This window comes from Topomyia yanbarensis, chromosome 1 (assembly GCF_030247195.1).
Source record: "Topomyia yanbarensis strain Yona2022 chromosome 1, ASM3024719v1, whole genome shotgun sequence".
Classification (NCBI taxonomy): Eukaryota; Metazoa; Arthropoda; class Insecta; order Diptera; family Culicidae; genus Topomyia; species Topomyia yanbarensis.
In genome coordinates, this window is record NC_080670.1 from 46,076,279 (window position 1) to 46,101,441 (window position 25,163).

Consider the following 25,163-nt stretch of genomic DNA (forward strand, 5'->3'; position numbering starts at 1 on the left):
AAAAGATTAATTTTGTCCTGACCTAATATTGTCAAACTAAGCTGTTTACATTATATTGGTTAAAGTAACAAACTGCATACGAACCACACATTGTATAAAATACAACCGATAACGGTGCCATAAGCATTTATATTTATAAATTTAATTCTTTCGCCTATCCGATCATAATCCACATCTCAGTAGCACTCGATTTACAACTGAAACAGAACCGGTGATGCTTGATATTTTTCTATGGGTTTTTGGGCAATTTTCTCCAAGACGATGGTAGTAGAACAGCGATGATATCCTTAAAGTTGACTTTTGTGGCTCATTTTCGCAAATTCCAGAAACAGCTCTTGCGGTTTTCTAACGGGAATATACTGCAAAATGAGAGATTAGTAGTACAAAGAAAATTGTTATTTTAAATGAAACAACTCATACGAGAACTCACCTCAATGTATATTGATTTTGTGGCATCAGTGAACTGAATGGTTGATTAATTCATTTCTTTATACACTAGATAATCATATTTTCATAAAAATAATAAATTATTTACTTTCATAAAGACAAGGGCTTAACACCATTACGATTTGATAAGAGTCTGTTGTCGCAGCCGTATCAACTTTGTCGGATTGAAAACAGTCGGTAAAACAGGGCGCATTGAAGGCAAACAAATAATAAAGGCACATTGTGCACAAATTACATGTTATGGTAATTTTGGTATAGTTTTAATATTTGCTATTAAAGTACACCTATATGATTACAGTGAGCTCCACAAGCACAATTTAGTACAATAAAATGCTATAATTTGCTTTTAACTGTTGAAAAATTGATGTAAACGAAGAGGGCGTAGCAACAAATTGCAATAAGCCCTTTTGTAAATCCTTAGTTAGGCGGTCCAGGTAGGTTTTTCCCCATATTATTCAAGTGTACTGTTATAATTAGAGGCATTATCTTTAAGAATATGCATAAAACCAGTTTGTTTACATTTTGCTGTAACGCCCTTCTGAAAAATCGTCCTAGAAATCAGTGCAACGGACAAATCGTGTCAAACTGACAGAACTAGATTCGTACACGCTTGTTATAAAGTCTTATAAAATGAGTTTTACAACAGATGGAGATGGCTTTTGGTCACGGTTTTAGCCAATATTATTTTATTTGGTCTATCGCCTACGTTTCGAAGGTCTACGCCTTCATCTTCAGGGCAAAAAACGGTTACAATAATATCATAGTCAAGTGATTTTGAACATTGAATCTCAAAACGCAACACGCTACTCTACACTGTAATATCATTAAGTTTGGTTGAAACGGAAATATTTAATTTATCGGAAAGCTTACATAAAGGAACCCCGCGCACATCACTAGCAGACTGAGCAATGAAGGCGTAGACCTTCGAAACGTAGGCGATAGACCAAATAAAATAATATTGGCTAAAACCGTGACCAAAAGCCATCTCCATCTGTTGAAAACAAAGTGGTCGTTCTTCCAGTTAGCGAAAAAAAAATGAGTTTTACTTACACGTATTCACACGTTTTTTCCAATGCTAACAAATCAGCATTTCGGTTTAGAATATACGAATTCGTTCTTATTATTATTATTCATCTTGTAGTTTATTTCACATAACCTTGAACTAACCCTTAATGCCTACCAAGATTAGGGCTTCAACTAACCACACACGAAATTTCAGCTGCCATCGCCCATTGGGTAATGAATGCTAAATTCGAAAACTGGCTATTTATCGTAGACATACATTATTTTGACCTAACCTAAAGGTCTGTAGATAAAAAGCCCCACCTGGAACATATTTTTTTAATATTTTTGAAGAAAACAGCCTTTAAATGTCTTAATATTTATCACTCTTTGAAACTTTTTTATATTTTTGTATGTTTTCAAAGAATAAGCAATAAAAAAATCTGGAAGAAATCAAAGATTTTTTCATAAAAAATGGTAAAATTCATATTTTCGGGTATTTTCTAAATGTCATGTGGAGCTATCTACATAGGTTATAGCTAGGGGCACATCACTCTAAGAATGTATAACAAATTTGCATCAAATTGAAAAAAATGCATTTAATTTCCATTTTTGCATCAGCTTTGCACTGCCTCGCAAAAAAGTTTGTTTAACAAACGTCCTACGCTGATCCACTTTGTTCGAAGTTTTGTTAAATGTAGGGCTAGTTTTTCTGTAGGGTTTTGACGTCTTACACGCAACGTAAACAATATTGCACGCAACGCAAAAACATTGCACGCAACGCAAAATACATTATGAATTTCTATTTTGATGGAAATAAATGCATTTAATTTCGCTGATTTTTAAAAATGCATCACGAGTGCCCCTAGGGTTATAGTGTCTTTGATACATATGTTTAACATATCAAAACAAACAACTTTGCCGAAGAAAGTTTTTTGATATAACGCGTCTGTCAAAAGATAGAACTGATCTAGATCAGTTCCTACTTAACCAGCTCCAGAATTGATCCATTTCATCCAAGATTCTTGCTGAAGGCACCAACCCTCCAGGATACATACCCAAGGCGCTACAGGTTTAGAGCGTTGAATGTAGCATGCTGGGTTGGAATTCTCAAACCAATTTTTTAACGTAGGTTCGTAGGGTAACGAGTCTATTGGCATACACCGTTAATATTTTGAATATACGCGGTGCGTTTTTATCACCAAGGTTTCTGACAACATGCTTCTGCAGGTATTTCTAATGCCCGGACGGACTGAACTGGATTTGTGCCTACTGAAAGGCAGGTGCTAGTTATCAGGGATGCCACATTGAAATCTGTGTTTGGGCCGAAAAAATCTTTTTACCATCTGTGATGACTAAAACAGGAAAACAATCTGTGAGAATCTGTGATAAATTTCCAAAAAAATTGAGAAAAATCACAATATTACCAAAAATCTGTGAAATTTTTATCAAAATGCCAAAAATCTGTCATCTGTGAAAAAGAATCTGTGATCAAAAATTGTGAAAAAAAATCTGCGATATTACAGAAAAATCTTTGAATATGGCAACCCTGCATCTGCTGATGCACAATAGATAGCCGACTAAAAAACAAATGTCAGACAAATATTTTACGGCATCCCGAAGCCAATAGTTAACAGAAGGGGGGAAATAAACAAGAAAGAAAGCGGATATAACAAAGCCACTCGAAGACACAAAAAGCACCAAACATCTAACAGCGAAAATCAGAGCTACTCTAGTAACAACGATATGGACGCAAACACGAACGAAGTTCAGCACGGAAGATCAGCAAGCGGCAGAAGGTAAACCTGACCATTGCTTATCACCAAGAAAGAAAATTGATACGAGAAGTGGAAGGCAGTGCACCCAGAATAGATGGCAGCGATAATATTTGATTTTTTGTCTATTATTTTCATGAATCGTAATTTATTAATTCGTTGAGTTGTATATAATTCCCAAACAAGACAAATGACCCTTGGTGTTAAAACTTTTATAAAGAAACAACAACAATGTTAGCCTTTAGCAAACTTAACCTCAACCCCCAATGTCCAACCAAATTTAACCTCAACTATTGCACCAACACAACCACGCATGGATGATACTATATGATATGAATGAAACAGCAAGAGGCAACGAGTGTGTGATTATTCCCACGGCGAAGCCCAAAAAAGTGTTTCAAAATCGTCCAACACGGGTCCAACGATGGACGACTAAGAAACGGTTTGCTGACCATCGTCCAAAGTTGGTCCAACGAACGTCCTCCATTGGACGATTTTGAAACATCCTTTTCTTATGGGGGTTGTTTTTGTTTGACTTTACCGTACAGGGGATTACAATACCCGCAAATGCAGGCTGATTTATCATGAGGTTTTATTCAAACTAGCAAAAAACATTAAAAAATTAATGAAATCTCGAAATCTTTCTTTTCGCTCGAGAGAACATTCTTTGGCATTTATTATTTGTAAACAATTTCTTTCAAATGTTATCCGTACTAATTCATGATTTTAAATATAAAAGTGGGGATTCAATATCCGTGCTCGTGAAATAGTTCACAAAATCACACAATGTTTTCCATGTATACGTGAACGGATTCTTGATTTCTAACGAACTAGTCACAACTTATCATTCATGATCATGAACTAGTTCGCAAAACCATGAAATATTTTAATATCTCCGTGAACTAGTTCATGATTCCTAAAATAATAGTCACACCTGATCATGTGCGGCTGTGAAATGGAACACAAAATTTAAAAAAAATCGTTCATGTGTTCGTGAGCTAGTTCATGATTCCTAGTAAAATTTTCGTACTCGTTAAATAGTGAAATAGAAGACATCCTGGGAACTGCGCTGAGCATTCAAAATATATTATAGAGCCACTAATCTTGTTCGTGATGTAGTTGACAAAACAAGATACCGCGAATCATTTACAATTTTCTGAACCAAATCCTACTGTAGCGTTACATGAACAGTAGTCACATTACTGCACGTGTAAACTTTGAACGCAAACTCAAGAATAAAATATCACGATAACGTGCATATAAATTAGGAAAAATGTGACTAAAATCCTGAAATCATGAATACAAATCACTCTACGTGTGACTAAAATATCACGATAAAGCGAATAAAAATTGCGGAAATCGTGACTGAGATCCTGAAATCATGACCATCGTTTTAGTAGATATACTACAATCATGCGTATTCCCAAAGTATGAGCATGAATCATGACAAAAAATAAACATGTCCAGGGAACAACCACAGTAACTCAACCAAAACTTGCAATGTAACGCCATGTACATTTTTGCAGACATTTGTTTTTTTTAAACACACACAGTTTCATGAATACGAGGATTATTATCCATAATTACAAGAACTTGGTACGATTTTCGTACATCGCTCAGTTCACGAAATCGTGATTTTTTGGTCATGAATTTATGAACTGATTTTTTCCGTGCATTTTTCCGTCTGTTCTGTTAACATGCCAACCAAGACTTTTCCGTAAAATATACAATGTTGTTGCATATTACAAGCCTAGTTGCTGAGAACGGTGCCAAATCGATTCTTCGTGATCATTGCGCATCGTCATTATAAATGTGATCGCCTATCATCCAAGAACGTGAACTGCGACTCCAGCTTTTCGATTGTATGGCGAAAAATGGACTCAGTTGGTCGATTATGTCGACCAAAGTAGGCTGGAATGCTCGAAACACATTCCTCACAGACCGCTGATTTTCGTAATACCGTTGAACAATTTGAGGACGGTGAGCCATTATAAAGGGCGAACACGAAATTATTGCGACACCGAAAATGTCATGCCAATTGTCTTATAATGTTTAAAATCAAACCAAAATTTTAGGGTAGTTTTATACATATATTTACTTCAAAAATCAAAAGAAAAGTTCATCGATGGAGCATTGAGCGTAAAATTGAACGCATTTTCGCTTGATGCCCTCCATCAAAGTCTTTACAGTGTCATCCGGTACCATTTTCTCAGTTTTTTTTTTCATTTTCTTAACATGTCCTTCTCGTTTTTGACTGTCTTCTTGCTTTTCCCGTTTCCCGCTTCATCATTGCCCAGTACTGCTCCACCGGGCGCAGCTCCGGACAGTTTGGCGGATTCATGTCCTTTGGAACAAAATGGACAGAATTGGCCTCATACCACTCCAGGACACTTTTAGAATAGTGGCATGATGCCAAATTTGGCCAAAATAGCGGAGCTTCGTCGTGCTGCTGCAAAAACGGCAAAAGACGCTTCTCGAGGCACTCAGATTTGTAGATCTCGCCATTTACTGTGCCCTTTGTCACGAAAGGCTCACTCCTCAGTCCGCAAGAGCAGATGGCCTGCCAAATGAGATATTTGGAGGCGAACTTCGACATTTTCTTCTTCTTAAATTTGTCGTCCACATAGAACTTGCTCTTGCCGGTGAAAAACTCCAACCCCGGAATTTGCTTAAAATCGGCTTGTATATACGTTTCGTCGTCCATCACACAGCAGCCATATTTTATCAGCATCTTCTCGTAGAGCTTCCGTACCCGAGTTTTAGCCGTCGATTGTTGCCGCTCATCGCGATTTGGGAAGTTCTGTACCTTGTATGTATGTAGTCCAGCTCTTTTCTTTGCATTCTGGACGTAGCTCTGCGACATGCCGATCTTTTTAGCCAAATCACGGCTTGAGACGTTGGGATTTGCTTTAATCATCCGCTTCACCTTTCCCTCCGTGTTTTTGTTCTCCGGTCCCGGTTTTCTTCCAGCTCCATTGCCATGGTCCAACGTCAACCGCTCCTGGAACCGCTTCAACACTCTGGAGACGGTTGAATGGTGAATGTTCAACATTTTTCCCAACTGCCGGTGCGACAGGTCAGGAAATTCCAGGTGTTTGGAAAGAATTTGTTCTCTAGACTCGCGTTGGTTCACCTCCATTTTCGTAGAATCGAAAAACACGACTTCGAGTTTGACAGCATGTAAACAATACACATCAATGAGAAAGTGTGCTAAATTTGATTGATTTTTACCCAATGGTAAAAAAGTTATGCCCTGTTGAATGTGTCGCAATAATGTCGTGTTCGCCCTTCATAGAATTTCCACGTGCTGCAAAGGAAATTGTCCATGCTACCATAGTTGCTTATACTAGAAGCTAAATCAGACACTAAACGTAAGTAACTTACCAGGAAACCACTAAGTATTAATGCAAGCATTATATTCACCTTATTGCAGCTTTTCGATGCTTATAGGCTCTATATAAGCTTTGCAAATGTCTACAAGCTTTGCAGGTGCCTTTAAACACTACGAATATCAAGGTTTAAAACAGGCTGTATATGGGTATGTGAAGCTCCACTGTAGAGCGTATAAACCCTGTAGCTATAAGCCAGATACGGTAGGCACCGATGTCATTCGAGCCTTTGCATATCTTATACAAAATATATTCGTAGTAATCTCAACGAAATTGGTTTTAATTTGTCTTATTCAGAAATAATAAAATTTAATAGCAATTTTTCGATGAATGGTAATCTGAAAATATGTGAAATAGTCTGAAAGTTGCCCAAAGAATACTTTATAAAGTCTGCTAAAACAATATTGGATTTAAAGTGCTTGAATTATATGAATACGTTTTTATCATTTATTAAATTTACTGAAATTTAAAATATTAATTCCAAAACATTAAAGGGTTGCAGCGGCCCCTTGTCCCTCCCTCCCGCCTTGCACACGACAGGGCTAATAAATCGACAATATTGATTCTGTAAACCCGTGAGAACCACCCCCAGAGAAGAATACAAAACGCCGAATTTATTGTAGGACCGAGAATGACCACCGTTACACTTCGCGCCAGTCAATCGCTAGCGAACAACCGGGTTCCTCTCTTACGCCGGCATCGAACTCATTTGTAAAAGAGAAATTTCCCCCGGCCGATGTTCCCCTTTAGGAAAACTTAAAAACACGACTCTGTCCTGCCAAATGAATATTCAACGTCCGTCCCGCGCAAACATATGACAGTCGCAAGGCCATCGCATAAAACATGTCTCATGAAATGTACAGTGTACACGCTTGGCAGTGTGCGTATGTGTGTGTGTGCGGATGTGTGCGCGCGCAAAAAGCACGTCTCATTTTTATTGGCACATGAATAACAAATGGAGATATGCGAGCAACTGCCGCTCCGCACCGCACCGCTCCATTCCGAATAGCGGTAAATTATGTTCCAGGTCACCACTGAGTACTCACTTTCGAACAGAAGCACGAAGGGTCACGAATTGTGCGTGCAGAAAGCGGCCAATGTGGACGACGAGAAAGGGAACGCGGCCGGACATTGTGTTAAACGCATTTAAAGTGCATGTGTGCACGCGCATTCAGAGCCGAGCTGATTGACCGCAAAAGATTTGGGGCGACTCCGTGCGAATACTGGAAAGGCTAAAAATAGTCGAAAAAAAGCAACGGGGTTTTGTTTTGGCGTGGACCGACCGACCGACCGATCGACCGCAAGGCAGCTGTCATTGATCGTGGTGATCGAGTATGCGGTTGCCAGGTCCATCACGTCACGACTGACTCGTGCGGGTGGAACGCGGAAAGGTTAAAGCACTTATGGACTGATTTAACTTGCTTTTTCTCTTTCTCTCTCTTTTCGGATCGGACGGATCGTGACAAGAACGTGTCAAGGTTTACCGAAATGGGACACTGGTTGCGGGTCTCTGACTGATCGCTCGAGACTGTGGATGGGGAGAATGATTCGAGCGAGAATGAAGGACAAACGAAGGAGAGGCTGCACTTGCGGAAGAGATTGTTCCGCTCGCGGGAGTAATATTTCGCTGAGTGCCGGAGAGGGAGTAGAGTTTTGGGCTATCCTTTTTGTGCGGTGGTTCTTCTCGCGGAATTGATGACTCGCGGAAACGGCAGCGGTTGTCTTGTTGAACTTGATCGTGCTTCAATGGCTTCAAGAATGGCACTGACCGCGAGAGCGATGCAAAGCGGTGGCGCGCATTTCACGATCAAGGTCACTCTTTCTCTTGCCTTTTGTGGTTATGCAACTGCTTCTCTGGATTATTCGGGAGCTGAAGAGTGTTTTGAAAAGAGAGTCGCGGAAAACTGCGGATCGCGATCGCTCGCGAAGATCGGTTTTCTCTCGCGAGGAAAATGGTAGAAAATATGGAAGAAATGAAGACGAGTCCAAACTCTTCAGCGAGCTGCCAACAGCTGAAGATCACGGCCAAGGAGAGACCAGGGAAAACTTATATAACAACCTACTGCCAATCGGTATTCTTTAGTTAAGTGCCAACCTTAGGACGGTCGAGATCGTACCAACCTCCGCAACGATTGCGTCCCAGAGTGTGTGAGCAGCGGCAGCCACCAGGAATCTATCTTCCTGAAGTGCTTTTCTTCGAACGCTTTCAGTGAGCCAGCTTTCCTGCAAGAATTCCAAAGGATTCTTTGCCAAGCTTCCAGAGATTCTCCGTGGAGTATTCATTTCGGCTAGTGCCAGTGCGCTCCGGTGTACAAAGTGTAGCCACAGATTTTGTTCCAATCATCGAATCTTTAAGTGAAAAACAGTTTTCTTTTCGCCGTACGTGTGGAAGAAGCAGAATATAGCTCTGAAGTATCGTAAGATATCAAAGAGTGCTGCAAGAATCAAGTGGAATTGAGAAATCGAAAAAGAAGTTACAATTATTGCCCCGAAAAAAACCAACTGTTAGTGCGATTCTGCGAGAAGCAACGTCTGGAGAAGTGAATTTGTAAGGCCCCGAGTCTCGATAAGGTTTTTTGCTGTTAGCAAAAAAATAACCGCCAAGACCAGAAGTGAAGTGCCAAAACAGCAGTGAGGAGGAAAAATCGTCTAGTTGAAACGAAATTTGACAGAGATTGCAAGGTATCTACTGCCATCCAAGGTGCAAAGGAAAAGCAGCCACAAAACTAGCAAAAAAGGTAAGAGTCTTTGGGGATCAGCTTCGTCGAGAGGTTTTTTCTTTCTAAGTGCTCAAATTGGCTGAGGATACTCAAAAAAGTGAAAGATCCTCTTCGGCGGCAAACTCTCATGATGAAGTTCGCGAAAGGTGGTTAGCATCAGCATCGGACAGCAGGCGGAAAATTTTTGGCCAGAAAAATGAGAACACCGTTCTCCCTTAGGTATAGTTTCTGTTCTGATTTTCGCCAAATCATCCCGAGCCCTCCCGTGAGGATTAAAGTGCGTTAAAGGCCGGCCATGAGATCATGCCAATCAACTGCTCAAGCCATGGGAGAATTTCCAAATTTGTGAAGTTTGAAGATTCGAATCTACCGCAGCAAATCCGCTTGTGGCTAACTGTGCCTTTCGGTGGTTTTCGGCTCGCAGGAAGAGATCTCGCCAGCTGTTGTTTGTGGGTACGGAATTGGCGCTCATTTCTCAATTAATATTTCTGCTACAACGCACAGGTTTTTATATTCTCCGTTCTTAATTGATGTTCGGCTAATTGATTGGGTACATTTCTATGCGTTGGATCCGCTTAATAGCGAATCTTCAGAAGTCAACAACCACTTGTCCCGTGGCTGCGCGTGGCTGGCTGCCCGTGGAGTCCGATCAAATTGCCGCTTGACCTCCAGGGTGGAATATGGGCTCGCTTTTCGACTTTCGTCCCGTGGCGTTTGGAGGAGGGGGCACGATGACGCGCTACTGGGCGGGACCGCAAACACAAAACAAAAACCTTTTAGGGTCAATTAGAAATGTTTCAATGTGGATCGCGGATCGGGCCGGGCCCGCGGAACGATAATGGATTCGGTTTTGTGCGCGGAGTCCATTAAGAATACCCCTGAAATCGAATCGGTAATCGATGTGGGTATGGGTTTGGCAGCGAAGACGTGTGCCCCCCTTCACACTGTGTGTCGAGATCGCTGTGATGGGCAAGGAGGAAATGGAACGCTAATTCGTGAAATGCTTGTGAAATGATCTTTATTTTTGGTTTGTGTGGTTTCTTTTGAAACGAGTGTTTATTGATTGCATTAAAAATATTTGGGTTTATGTTGTTGAGGCGGGTATAAATTGTTTTCGATTGGCACTTAAAGAGTACAAGCGAATTTCGTTGGACCGGCTGAAGTGTGCTCGTACTTGGGGCGTGTCGGATGCTCCGGATGGGATGATAGATTTTTCGCATGCTTAGAAATGGATCCGGTTTGAAGTCGATAAATGGATTGGTTTAGTAGAATCCAATTTACAGGATGATTTCACCCTCGAGAAGTGACAAAAAGAGATTTTTCGAACGCTCTTGAATTTCCTTCATTTTTTGCGCACTTGTTTTTGCGTAATTTCAGTTATCAAAGAAAACTTCTCATCTAGGCCAAATTACATAGTAGGGCTTAATAAATTTTTAAAATCCTCCAATAGGTTTTTTTACCACTTAGAATGCCTAAATATTCTCGAAGAATTGATTATTTAAAAAACTTCTTAAACCTTCTTCTTATTTTAAAAAACATTCTTTCTTTTGTGCTTCCGAATAAAAAACGTGAAGTATTTTAAAGTGTTGATTATTTACTGCAGAAAAATATCAAATTCAAAATAGTCCATGCCCATTTAACAACAATAAGCACTGGTAAAACCGTTGAAATCATTTTTAAATTTTTGATGGCTATGTAAATATTACATTATATTCTCAAAGTGCAGAATAGTTGCGTTTTAACCCTCAAAGAGTTCGTAGTAAATAAATAGAAAAATGACCAAGTAGAATAACTAAAATTATCAAGCCGTATTCAGGTAAAGCAGCCACAGAAACTGCTCAGTTGATACACTCTTAATTCTACCCGTTCCACTATGGGGTGGCTAGAACAAAAAGTTGGATAGAATAGGGAAAAAAAAATTCAAACTTTTAATCAAACTATATTTTTAAACATTCTTTAATATTTTCTGCATTGTGTAGCATTGAAATGGTAACCAAAAATTTTGGTCTAAATTTGTGACACACGGTCAAACATTATTAAAAATAAACACTTTTTTTCTACTACATCAGGCAATAGGAAACAGTTTCTACTGAAATTTAACAATACAATCAATGAAGTATTATTATACTAGGAAACGTTGCTAATGACCTATTCTAACTACTCTAATGCTGGATATATCGAAAAAAGTCAAACTATTTTGTTTTGACAAATAAAGGTAATTGTTTGTTTTATGATTTTAGTACTATTTACAGTACACATAGTTTTGGTGCTTTTTATAGAACATTATAAGAAACTATAAGTCTTATTTAACTGAATCGCCTGCTAAGATTTCTTATCAGTTTCGTAAATTGTTTACCGTTTATAATAGTCATAAATTTTCGATGACAAACCCTCACCTCCCTCCCCCTTCATCTCTTCAAACCAGCGGTAGAACTTGTAGATGAGGAACAAAGAGTCATCGGGGAATGTTAACGTTACACACTTTTCTTCGGTATACAGTAGCACTTCCGAAAAAAGTTTTTTATTGCTTTTGTTCAGGGAAATTTATGTGTTGTCTCCAATGTACAAATATAATTTAGAAAATTATATTTGTTAGAAAATCGTCCTACTGTAGCCACCACTCACAATGGTTTCATTTAGGTTGAGTTTTTGAAGAAATATTAGAAGAAAACAAATTTTACACTGTTAAGTGGATTTTTTATGAAAAATGTGCTAAAGATAAAATATTTAAGCTTCTCTTGAATTATAATTGCAAAATAATATATAGAACAGCACAAAATTTTGTCCAGGTTTTCGGCCTAGTTAGGTTTCTGTATTTCAAATTCATCTCATCAGTAACCAGCATCAACTGGGGGCCAATTAGATACTAAATTTAAACAGTCAACTAGCTGGTGCAACCGCCTAAAGCAACTGATGTGATGTTTTGGGTACTAAATTTTGTTTTTATCAAACCAAACGTTTGATTCCAGTAGCGCAGCCAAGGAGGGGGAGGGGGGGGGGGGGGGGTTTAAATCTCCCTCCAAATCTAAATTAATTGGATTGAAGCAAAAAAAAATATTGATGATAATCCATTACGGGGGCTTCCGAAAAATTGTCGGAATGGGATAACCGTAACTGGTCTTGTAGTCGGGATGCCATAGTTGGGGCTTTAGCCTAGCTGGTCAGTCATTCTTGGGACCCTTATTTGAAAAATCATATTATCATCATATAAATTTCAACTTGCCAAGATTTTTTGAGAATGTGAAGAATTGAGACGAAATATTAATATAAATAATAATAATGAAAGTGATACTTTCAGAAAGTGGACGGAAAATTATAAAAAATGGAGTTTTCCGTATATCTTTAGCAGGTCAAGACTCAAGATCGATTTTTATTAGCATTTGATTTTTGTTATATTATCAATGATATAAATAGCTAAAAAAATGTACGAAAACAGCTGTTTAAGGTCAAGAGCACATTAATTTCGGAAACGGCAACTTTGGAGGTATCTAGTATTTTCGACAAATTTTACAATGCAACACAGCATATCTTCTGTTACACAATGGAGGTCTTAAATCCTCCCAAAAATAGTCAAAGAGAATTAACTCTTCAAACAAATTTAGTTCGATGATTAATGTCTTTAGTGAAGTTTTCGAAAGTGCTATTACAAACAACTTTCTTGAAGACACGAATGCTCCATGCGTTCAGGCTATCGAAATATATTAGGCCATTGGTGAAAGAAAAACCTTTAAAATAAGTTATTCGGATGTTACTGTATACGAAAAATCTCTTCTCTTGTTTATAAACAATCAAGTTGAAATTTTGTTAAGTTTCTGAAGCTTATATTGAAAAAAAATTGATTAAAGAAAATTTCGTAAATATCGTTTTATAGCTCGGTATGGTGCATACATACTAGGGTGGCAGTAATTTGAGCGATGTTTGTGAATTTGGCCGGAGTCCCAAAGGTTGCAGGTTCGAATTCTGCTTCTGGGAGGAATTTTTTCCACATAATTGGTTTCGTGTGTCATCATTTCAATCGGTTTTCCCCGTTGGATACCACTAAAAAGTTTTTCATAAGATATTGGCACTTTCGTTAAAATACCAAAAAAATTAATTCTTCCAAAATAATTGAATTCTACCGTGGGTTTCGCTGTGAACCGCAGATTAGTACACCGTGATCTGCAGATTAACTCGCTCGAATTAATTCCCAATGGATTTTCACCCATTATTAGGATTAAAATACCATTTGACATTAGCTCATCAATGAAATTGATAAAAGCTGAGAAGAGTAGGCCCACTCGAATACAAACCTTCTCACAACTCTATTTGAAACTACTAGCAGTGTCCTACAGCCCTACAAAATAAACTGTTAATCAACACATTAGTTCATAATTATTTGACATTGCTGGTATAAAATATCTAGCAGAATCATCCTCGATAATCCGACATGTGGTCAAAATATATTCTTCCAAATAAAAACTGTCATGCAAGAAGTAACTCGTGTTTCAAAAGTTGAATGTATTTTTGGACCGTAAACTGAATTACGCGTATCACTCGTATAAATTTCAACTTTTAATTCTACCCCGATCAGAATAAAATAACAAGATTATAACAGATCGCAATTTTCGTAGTAAACTGTGCTACAAATCTGGTCTCGTTAGTAGTTAAAATAACAGAAAATTATAACAACTAACAGTGCGACATATAGGTTTGAAATGTTTCTGTTATGTGTTTCTGTTGGGGATGTTAACTTTACTGCTAACTTTTATGCATGCAAACTTTGGCACTACATTTACATATTGAAATCGTTGGCTTCGCAGTTGACTTAAGCGAACATTTTTTTTATTTCAATTATAGAGGTTTTAATCTTAAGGTCATTCGCCTCTTCGGGTTAGAAAAATCTCTTAGGAAAAATTTCTAACCCTATGTGCGGGGTCGGGACTCGAACTCAGGTGCGCTGCGTACAAGGCAATCGATTTACCAATACGCTACGCCCACTCCCTACTTTAGCGAACAGATTTTCACTTTATATCTTGGAAAATGGTATAGTTTCATTTCTATTATAAATTTTCATAAATTCCATCTTCAACTTTCCTTTAATTTATATCGAAAATACATGCAAATCAAACACTAACTATTTCGCTGACAATTTCAAAGTTACCGACATAGTTATGCCTCTAGTTGGAATGACTGGTATGACAGAATCAGAAGTTGAAGATCGTCGTCAATAATAGGAGTATTAAATTTGATCTGTGTTGTTGGTACTGATAAATTTCTAGCATCAACTATAGGATCACTTAAATTTTGTAATGCCGTATCAATGTCAGCTTTATTTTGTAAATCATGATCATGATTAAAATACTCTCTATTGAAGTTTTGTACCTTTCCCAATTTGCTTTGTGATAATTAAACACAGAGTTAATGAAATTGGAAACAGCTTGGTGAGAAATTGAAAAAGTTACTGGAAGGTGATCAGAATCAAAGTCAGCATGTGTAATCAATTCGCTACAAATGTGACTTTAATTTCTTGTAAGTTTTTGTAAGTCTCCTTTCAGAAGTTAGTTTGCTCGCCAGTACATTGAAATAGCAAATAGGCTGCAGCAAAAAAAAATGATACCAACATCGGTGTCAACCTTGATACCCAAACTCTCGATCACCTTGGTGTCAAAAAAGACGGTAAGACGCGATGTTTGATTCTGCGATTAACCACTATTGCGATTCCTCCGATGAATCTAATTAGATCTAATCGATGAATAACAAAATTAGAGCTATTTTTCAATTGAATACATTGTTTTAAAAAAGTTTCGGTTATAACGGCTATATGTACATTTTGTGGAAAATTCGTCTTCGCATGTTTTTAACGCACGAGCATTCCAATTTAATAAATTTAAATGATTAAGTCATTATTAAACTTTAAATTCATTAAAATTATGTCAGCGAATCTCACCCCAGATAATTAAGTTTTAAAAATGGAGATAAAATCTAGTATTGCAGATATCAATTAAAACATTGATCGCTGCAAAAAAATCATTTTTTTTCCATAATGCTACCAAGATCGGTTGGAGCAAAGAAAGCGTTGTGTGAAAATGAAATTGGAGACGTGGTAGTCATCGCTCGTTTAGCCGCGTTACCTGCCACTGAAGCATGAGATGACGGACCATTGTAGGATGGTGTGACGGAGATAGAAGTTCCTTGTATAGGTAGATAAGTTGTATTTCTATTCAAAAGTATTTTTGGACGTTTAAACATGTTTTCATAAATTGCACTTGATGAAGTAGGTAATTTTTTATATGTTACTTTGATTGCTCTGATCGAGAATTTATAATTTTTTCTCGAATAGGACATGCCCAAAAATTCGAATTATGATTTCCGCTACAATTAGCACCACGAATCATGCAATTGGACTCTAAATGACATTTTTTGCGTCACGCCCAAAGCCTTGGTATTTACGACACTAGGTAAGATTATGAATTCTGACCCCATGTCGTTTATAGTGTTTCCATGTTACTCTTACGTGGTACATAAAAAGTGCTTTTTCAAATACACACCAAAAAATAATAAAATTTGAACGACATTGATTTGCATCAATACGAATGTAAACATACAAAGATTGAATCAAAAATTTGATTTAAACTTGCATTAAAATAAATGCACTTAATTGGAGTATCAAAAGGCATCATTTTACATACTATGTTGCGTTTCGGCTTCGCCTCATCAGAAACCGACACTAACACATTGTCGGAATAGATTAGCGCCGGCTTGACGCAAATCCCTTAAAACTAAAACACACTATGTGTTTCAATCAAACGACTGATCAAACGTGATGTCCCGTTCGAGCAGAAGTTCTGTTTATGCCGATGAGACACAAGTGAAGCCGAAACTTGTCTTGGCTTAGCAGGCCTATGCCATAGTGTGTTTTAGTTTTAAGGGATTTGCGTCAAGCCGGCGCACAGTGGCGGGTCTTCAAACAAAAGTGGGACAAAACCTCAAATGTTACCTAATTTGGCTAAAAATCACAATTTAAGCTAATTTTGAGGTGCTGAGCTCATTTTTGATGTCAAAAGTAGTAAAATATTAAATGCATTTTTCCATACAGTGTCATTGAACCTTTCTTATAACTATATTTATATTTTCATGATAGATTTTCCGTTACTGTACACCAATGTCAGCAATATCATAAAAAATAAGAGCACTACTTTAAATCTATTGTAAAACGTGTTGGTTTACTGTAGATTGTTTTACTATTTTACACAAAACACCATGCGCCTCCACATCAGCAACAAAACTTCAAAATCTCCTTAAACCTTTTTGCGCACCTAGGCGCAGAACGAGACCAAGATATTCGAAAAGTAGAGGTTATTTCCTATAGAATGTGTACTATGTGACCATTCCGAAATGATTCCGAAATTTGTACAGAATACATTAGTGAAAAAAGTATTTTTAATTTGACCACCTCAAACATATTTAAACCAAAAAGTCATAGTTCCAAACAAAGCTATCAAATGTATTTTATTCACTATCCAAGTTCTTTCGTTCCTCTACACAATGAAACTAGTTGTGCTAAAATTGAACCAAAATTAAAAGAGCAACATGCATTTGAAGTGAACAGAGTAATGGTGGTTTCGGAAATGAAAATCATTAAAAAGTCCGGACTTTGCTACGTTTAAACTCATGTTAAAAATCGAGTTCTTATCCAATGATCATAAAATTTTGAATATACACCATTCAATATATGAGAAATTTAGGAAAAATACAAAATATCAATATTTTCAAAATAAATTTTTGAGGTTTTGGCCAGCCTGCAGCCACTGTGCGGCGCTAATCTATTCCGACAATGTGTTAGTGTCGGTTTCTGATGAGGCGAAGCCGAAACGCAACATAGTATGAAATAAGGATTTGTGCCCTCCTGTACAAAGACTGGTTTTTACCAACAAATTTTCACCCTAGTGAGAAATTTTGGTTTTTACCAAATTTTCCTCCTTAGGGTGAAATATAGCATAGATCATTTTACAGCAAAAAAATGTCAGTGAAGTGCAGTAGTATTCCATTTAAAGAAACTATAATTTTCAATCCACATGTAAAATTATCATAAAATTCGTGAGAATTTGTGATGGGACTTAATTTTACATTTATATTCATGCTCCAAATATGTGCATGAAAATAAATTTAAAATTACAAAATATTTTTTTTCTGTGTACTTTTAAATTATTAACCTCGTGTTAGTGCCGCTAACCTTTCTACTCATAAGAATAACTTGTGAAGGGCAAAAGCCAAGTAAGTTTTTCAATTCGTTGGATATTTTGTCCAAACTTTGACCTTGCGGTAACCTTTTCAAGACAGCCTAAAATGGTCTATCGATCTGGAAATCATATGAATAAAATGTACATAACTTCTCCGTAAGATACTGGAGTAGTCGTTTGTGACCAAACAAGCCATCCGCTGTAACTCGACATTCTCCTTTTCGGCCAATCTGAAAAGATGCTCTTATGTCCGGAAGGAACGTCGAAAGCTCAGTTCGAAACGCTTTGAAGTCGGAGATCCTCACTGTTAACGACAGAGGAGATTTCTGTTTCTTCTCACTGGCATTACGCACAATGCGAGGAAATTTACAAATTTCTTCAGCTGCACATTCGGATAAAACATTATATGAGTTGCAACAATCAGTTGGATTTTCAGGTGGAGAAGCTACCGTTTTCCATTTCTTTTTAAAATTTGGAACACGGCCTTTCTGGTAGGACCCAAACATGATGGAAGAATTGAATAGGGAAGGGTGGGGCAAATCCGACCGTTGGGTAAACCCGACCCCCCTCTGTTATCGAAAATCAGAATAACTACGCGAACTAATATCAATGTTGTCGTGTAGAGCATCGAAAATAATCATAATGGTGGTTTGACAGCATTTTATTAGTCTACATTGAGATGCTCAAACGACAAAAAGTGTGTTTTTACAACTTTTGATTTGATTTTGTGCATCATTGGCTACAGGATATTTCTGATTGTTAAAGTGATTGCATAATAAATGTAAGTGGATTTAAATTCTTTGATTAAAGTCTTACAAAGTGCATAGAAGAATTTAGTTCAACCTTTTTCATATTTTTTTTAATTGCATCGTAATGAAAAATGACGCGGTGGGGCAAATCCGACCACTTAATATTGGGGTAAATCCGACCGCTTTTTTGCTAAGAAAATTTTTATTTTTTAGATTGAAATATATTTTCAATGTTATTATTTATTATTTTTATGCAAAATGGTTCATAATTACAAACGAAAGACACAAAAACGTGATGATTATAGTATTCGTCGAGCAGTTGCTCCGATGCAAATGGGAATATCATTACGTGCTACTGCTCGTGATTTTAGCATTCCAAGATTAACATTGAACTCCATTTTCTTCATGTTACAATTCAATAACACAACATTCATTGATTTATCATTGAAAAACCATAAAATTTGGATAATATCTGCACTAAATCAACCAAAACATAGGGGGTCGGGTTTACCCCACCATTTTTGAAAACAGCAAAAATGAACATTTTTGTAAAACGATTGTATCACAAGATAGTCCCAAGATCCAAATAAAATGCTATATATTGCCTAGGAGTCTAACCTTTAATTTGGTATATAAAACGACTTGATCCGATATAAAATGAGCATTTCACAGCCAAAACCATTTATTAGGTCGGATTTGCCCCACCTTACCCTATTTCTTTAGGCTGAATTATTCTTGAAAATGTTCTAGTCTTGAAATAGACTGATTGAGTAGAAAAATGAAGGTAGTCTTGAGAAAGACTGTTGCCGCTTAGAAACTCTAGGTAAACCAGGAGCTATCAAGATGTTTGACCGGATCAAACGAAGGTTCATGCTAAACTCATTTTTAAACTATTTGATCTTAGATGAACGTACGAGTGCCAATCCATGGTATCGCATTTCATCTATTTTTTGCATTAGCAACTTCAAAGAGCCAAGGAGAGTGGTGGAAGGGATTTTCACATGCAACTGAAAATTGCTATTCAAGACTAAAGTGTGTTTTATAATATACGAAAAACCTCAATCCATTTTGCCTTCCCGTTTTCGAGAAAAAAATTATTTTAAAATCACACATAATCTAAGTTAGGTGTTATGTCACAATGCATGAGTTATGTTAATCCAATTTTCTTCCGTTTTTGGGGATGTAAATTTTGAATAAAAAGTATTCAAAATCAATTTTTAATTCAAAGGTTCTCCAACCTAGCAGACGCCTACCATTTGAATCGAAAAAACTAGGGGTGGGTAATGTCCAGGACATAACCGCGTGTTGACGTAGGACTATTGGTTGACGTATCATATTATTTAAATTCTGCTTATATCTCTTTCAAATGGCTAAATTTACATCTTAAGTTTGATTAATCGAGTTGAGAGAAATTTTCCTGGGGATTTACAATAGTATCCTGTCTGGTAATCTATTCAGTACAATAATTATATTACTGAGTTTTCCGCAATAAGAGTTGATAGCTTGCTGTAAATTTTTGCCGATAAAAGTCAAGAAATGCTTCAGTTAATCGAAATTCAAATTTTGCGAATTACATAGTAAGAGTAGCATATCAAGATTTTTTAAGGTTATGCAGAAAATTTTCACATGCATTTTGTCCTACGTCAACACCCTTGATATGTTCCGGACATTATTGCACACTTACCACCAACCTTTCAAAGTGCGAGTTGTCAAAACACATGTATTTTAAGAGTTAGAGATGGTATTTTCATAGACAGACCAGTCTAACGAACCAGTCTATCAGAAGAATTTGAAAGAGGAATGGTCAGTGCGCAGAGCGGTTAGAATCCAGTTTTTAAAGCCACAAGCAATACCTACCCCTAATTTTTCTCGTTTCCCTCAAATTTTTAACTTTCAACTCAAATATCATTTTATATAATGATTTCAGCAAACAGACGTATTTGTATGATTGGTGGGAGTGTTTGTAAAAGGTTTTAGTGGGAGTGATGACATTAAATCGTGTATTGTACATTTTACAACATTTCACTTTAACCCCAAACGACGAAGTTGAGCAGCAGATGGTTAAGTTGTTTGAAAGAGATAAAAGACTACTGCGGCTATATCTGTCAAACTTTAGCTTCGGCAGTTCAAAAAGAATTTAGCAAAGAACGACACAACAGTGGCATACGTCGAAACAAATCCAACAAACCAGTAAAATATGCCACCAAGCTTTAGCAAAACAATATTTGATTGAACTCTGAAATTATTTACGATAACATTACAACTCTGGGTAAAAGCAGGGTAAAAGCCCACATTTAGGAAACGTACCGTACTATTTTTACACAGTATTCAATCGATGAAATGCGTGTGCATTGGCATGACCATATTTGGTTCGTTTCTGAGAATCTATATAATAATGAAAATGGTCTGTGGGTGCTGAAAAGTAGCTGAGCGCAGCGAAAAATCCTATCGAATGCTATCATCAGGGTTACCAAAAATACAGAATAATCTGTATTTATACAGATTTTTCAACCATTTTCAGACCAAGAATCTGTGTGTACAGATATACCGATTTTTCCGTGTATGGACAGATATACAGATTTTTGAGAAATGATGTTACAAAAACTATTTTAAGAAATATTTTTTAAGTTTCAATAATACTTCCTCTCTGTCTCTCTCAGCTTAGCTCTCTTTTTTAAAATATATTTTCACTTTTGAGATTGGTCTCTCACTCTGAAAGGTAAAGGTTTGCAATACACTCAGGTTAGCACCCAGCAAACGCCTGGCTGAAGTCTACTTCCAGAAACGTTAATTGTAATGCTCTGTGACATCGATAAAGTTTAAGTTTCTGGATGTAAAATATCAGAACGACTTGTAGACGGCGCCGGTGGTTGGGTGGTAAGCGTTACCGCCACTCATTCCAGTTGCCTGGGTTCAATTCCAGCCGAGGTCGTTGAGATTTTTCAGAGGTGAAAAAATCTGTGGTCACGTCTTCCTTCGGAAGGGAAGTAAAGCCGTTGGTCCCCGGTCTATGAGTTTGGTGGATCGATATCTAGTCCAGATAGTGAAGTCACCTCTCTGGCGTCGTTAAGGAAGAAGTAGATCCAACTTCTATACACTTACTAACAAAAACATCCTCCTCCTGTGATACTTGTGGAGTGCGCAGTAGTATATACGGCCTCTAACAAAAGCAAGTATCGGACTAACCATTCCTTCTCTTTCCTTCCGCAATCTACGGTCGGGCCTGGCCGGCGCCGGTATTGAACACTTTAGGATTACCAGGAGTGGCACATTGAAAGATGTTTCGCTACTCCCAAGCATAATTATCTACTTATTCTCTGTTCAACTTCAGCTAGTCAAGATCGATAACGGAGTAGCAGCCAGGGGTGGTCGCACAAGCTCAAGTTCAATATCAGAACGACTAGTAGTTTTTTTTATGAAAATGTAAACAGGTCCTTGCTTGACTGATTTAAACCACAAGAATTAATCGATAGATAATCCAGCAAAAGGTTAAACGACTCAATTGATTCGATACAGATATCGACACAGAATTTTCGAAGAGTAAATACAGATGAAAAGATTTTTTAGGACAAAAATACAGATTTAATTTTGGCAACCCTGGCTATCATTCAATATCGCACTTTCACTGGCAGACGCTACACTTATGAACGGCTTCAATTTGACAGGATGATAATAGAAATAGAACGAAAATAGGTTCATTGCCCTATTTCGCTCTAGAAATGATTGAAATATTAAGCGATTTCAAGGACAACTCGATTAGCTAAAAGTGGAAAATTCTCTTCATTGCCCCCTTTGATGCCTGCTACTTGATAAGAAACTTTTCCCTAATCTTGTAAAATTCTTTCCAGTCTTGACAAAACTGTGTAGAAAGAAAGTGCTACATGAAACAAAAGTCTACGCTTCTGATGCAACCTGCAAAAGTAAGCAGGCTGCTCTGCTTAGAAAACATATGCAGAACGAAAGGTTCCGCATTGACGGCCGTGTTAGGGAAGTGCATGTTCACGTGAGAAAAATTTGAGTTCCGAGAGAATCAAAAATACAACTTTCAATTAAATGTTCAATTATACAACTGGTAAAAAAAACTTGCATGGCAAGATTTAAAATAACTCCGAAGTGTAGTCACGAAACCCGTTTATGTCACAGAGCTCATCTTTTTAGCTCTAATGAAACAAACAAACAGCAAAGTAAATATATCTTTCAATTCAATTCTTTATCAGGATTTGTTTTGGAGGCCCTGAAAAGGGCCAGTGGTGGGGTGTGGGTGTCATCCGGCGACGACTTATTTCGAGCTGGCATACTTGATAACGGCATTGGTACCTTTTGATACGGCATGTTTGGCCAGCTTATCCGGCGACTTCAAACGAACGGCGTCTGCACTTCACGCCAGACGAGAGGCCTCATTCGCAATGCACTCTAAGATATCGTTCACGAAGCTGTTCATGATGCTCATCACTTTTGACTAGACTCCGGTGTCCGGATGGACACACATTGTAAAAGTAGATAGCGTAGCTTTCCTTTTAGCGTTATTTCCACCTCTTTTCATGGTGTTCGTCTGCGCTTTGCCTTACCGCTAGCTTTCGGCGATGACAGCTTGACACTGCTGCTGCTATGTGCGAACTGAAACTAATGAAAAAATCGGCTGTACCTATCTTTTATACTCGACCGTAGCAAAGCGAAAGTCCGTCCTTTTTATGTTTATCGCGTTTCGTTCTTTCGTTGGCCCGCCCCTTTAGTGGACGATGCACAATAAACCGATTTCATAATAGAAAGCGCTTTGCGAATGGCATTGGTGAAGGAGACAGAAAAGAGGGCCTTCGCATTCAAAATTGCAGTTCTGGTCGAAACTATGAAAAATCCGCCCTTATCAGGGCGACTATTTTCGTCAGACATATAAAGAATTACTTTGATGTTCTCCGCTAGTCTAAATTAATGTACAGTCCTTATAGCTGGAATGTAAAAAGTTTCTCATACATGTTCCCAGCCCCCTTGCTTGTAATTTTTCAATTTATATTGCGAGGCTCAAAAAAAACCCTAATTTTTCCCACTTGAGAACACTTTTAAAGGAATTTCTGCTAAAATTCTTACTAAAAATGATTGGTTGGTGCTCAAAAGGACCGTTTGTTGTTTCATGGAGGGCCATTACGGCTGAGCTCTGGAAGCGTCGATTGGTTTTGAAATCCTACGCAATTTCATGGACCAGACGCTGGAAGAATAGCTAGTAGATTAGTGAATTAGTAGCTTCTGAGTAGCTGTGATTTGATTAGTTGTCCGATTGCAGCTTCTCAGTGGGCGACACACGTACGTGTGTTCCGCTCTGTGGCTTACACACGTCTGGCTTTGAGAAAAGTTGTGACACACATATTTATAGGTTCCAGCACTTATGTTGATTTGCATTAAAAGTAGTTTTTGAACTATTTAAACAAGTTTTACAAGCAAACAAGGTATCAGTAGCAAGCGTTGAACGTTTTCCTTTCGATTTATGGAACAAGATTAGCAATTTGTTTAGTAGGAGGAAAGTTATTAAGGTTCAAAGTGTACGTAACGCTTCCGTTTTGAAAATATTGAAATGACACCCGGTATAGTAAAGAAAGACGTAAGTCCTACGTCAATAATAAGCCGGAACAGCACAACATTCATTAATTCATTCGGAACTATTGTTAGTAAAAAAGCAAATGTCCAGCTTAGTAGTACGCACAAGTGAAAAGTCGCAATACCCACAGGTGGACCATTTCCTAATATTTTTCAAATCGTTAAAAAAAACCAACAGTGACTGCCGCAAAAGATAATCTAAATAGTGGTCGCTGTAGCAAAGTTTCCCCAAATAGAAAAAAAATCACGTTTTACATTTATCAGGCTCTGTCAAATTACATTTCCATGAATTTGTGGGTTTCGGTTGTATGAAGATGTCCGACATACTATTTAAATTGATTAGGGAGAAGCGTCTCTTTAACCCTTGTGAAGGCAAGCCGACCCCCTCTTACAATAAGAGCATGCAAAATCCAAGGTCCACATTAATTTAACGTGTTTAGTTTTTTTAAGCGTACTTTCCATACTAAACTTTACTATAAAAACTTAGCGGTTCAGATTTTTCAGGCATGGTTTCTAAAACCAAAAAGCGGTTTTTTTGGCAGTTTCTCGTTAAAACTTTCTTCACGCTGCACGCATTATCCCAGCAATAAAATGTGGTTGGATGAACATAACTATTTGCGGCATAATGACGTGACTTTCCTCGTATCAAGCTCTACTTTCGACTGGTGCGTGTCAAACAGGAAAACCCGTCAGAGATTGCCGTGCCATGGTGGATGGCGGAATCGATTCTTAGCTGTAAACAACCATTATAACAAGTTGTAAGGCGATATTTGATCTGAACGTATTTGAATTGCTGAGTAAAATAAACTTAACAAATAACAAAACCGGAAAGCCCCAAGCTCCAAAAAGTTCGGATAATACCAGCGACGAACCGACGAGACAGAGGCACTCCAAAAGGGTCATACACAAAAAACGATTGTTTTGAAATGAAGCGATCGCTTCTGTCAAACTACGACAGATAGCAATATGCGATGACTGAAACTAAAAGTTCTCGTCGAAACCAAAACAAACCGTGCAATGCAAACAAATGTGGCGGATTTTGGAAGAAACGCGTGGGGAGCATTGAGATTGAAATAAAAAGAAACGCTTCAATTTTGCTTATATACGACTTACATACGAAGAGCGAAATGTCCAAAATCTACTGTCAAATTTTGACAATTAATAATAACAGTAATTTGAGATGTGAACTTATGCATTTACCCTACTAACGTCTCCTTTGGAGAGTTTCTGACATCTGTCAGTAAGTTCAACTAGCGAATCAACAATGTTTAAC

At 37.6% G+C, this 25,163-nt stretch overlaps 1 protein-coding gene across 2 annotated transcripts in view; it reads left to right on the top strand.

Annotated features, from left to right (window-relative positions):
- Positions 1-9,252: 9,252 nt before the first annotated feature.
- Positions 9,253-25,163, top strand: part of LOC131677531 (uncharacterized) — a 462,464-nt gene continuing 446,553 nt past the window's right edge. Inside the window, exon 1 of one of the 2 annotated variants that reach the window (XM_058957393.1) lies at positions 9,253-9,351. The gene's annotated coding sequence lies outside the window, so the exon portion shown is untranslated. The remainder of the gene's footprint in view (positions 9,352-25,163) is intronic. The other variant, XM_058957394.1, reaches the window with a different exon arrangement.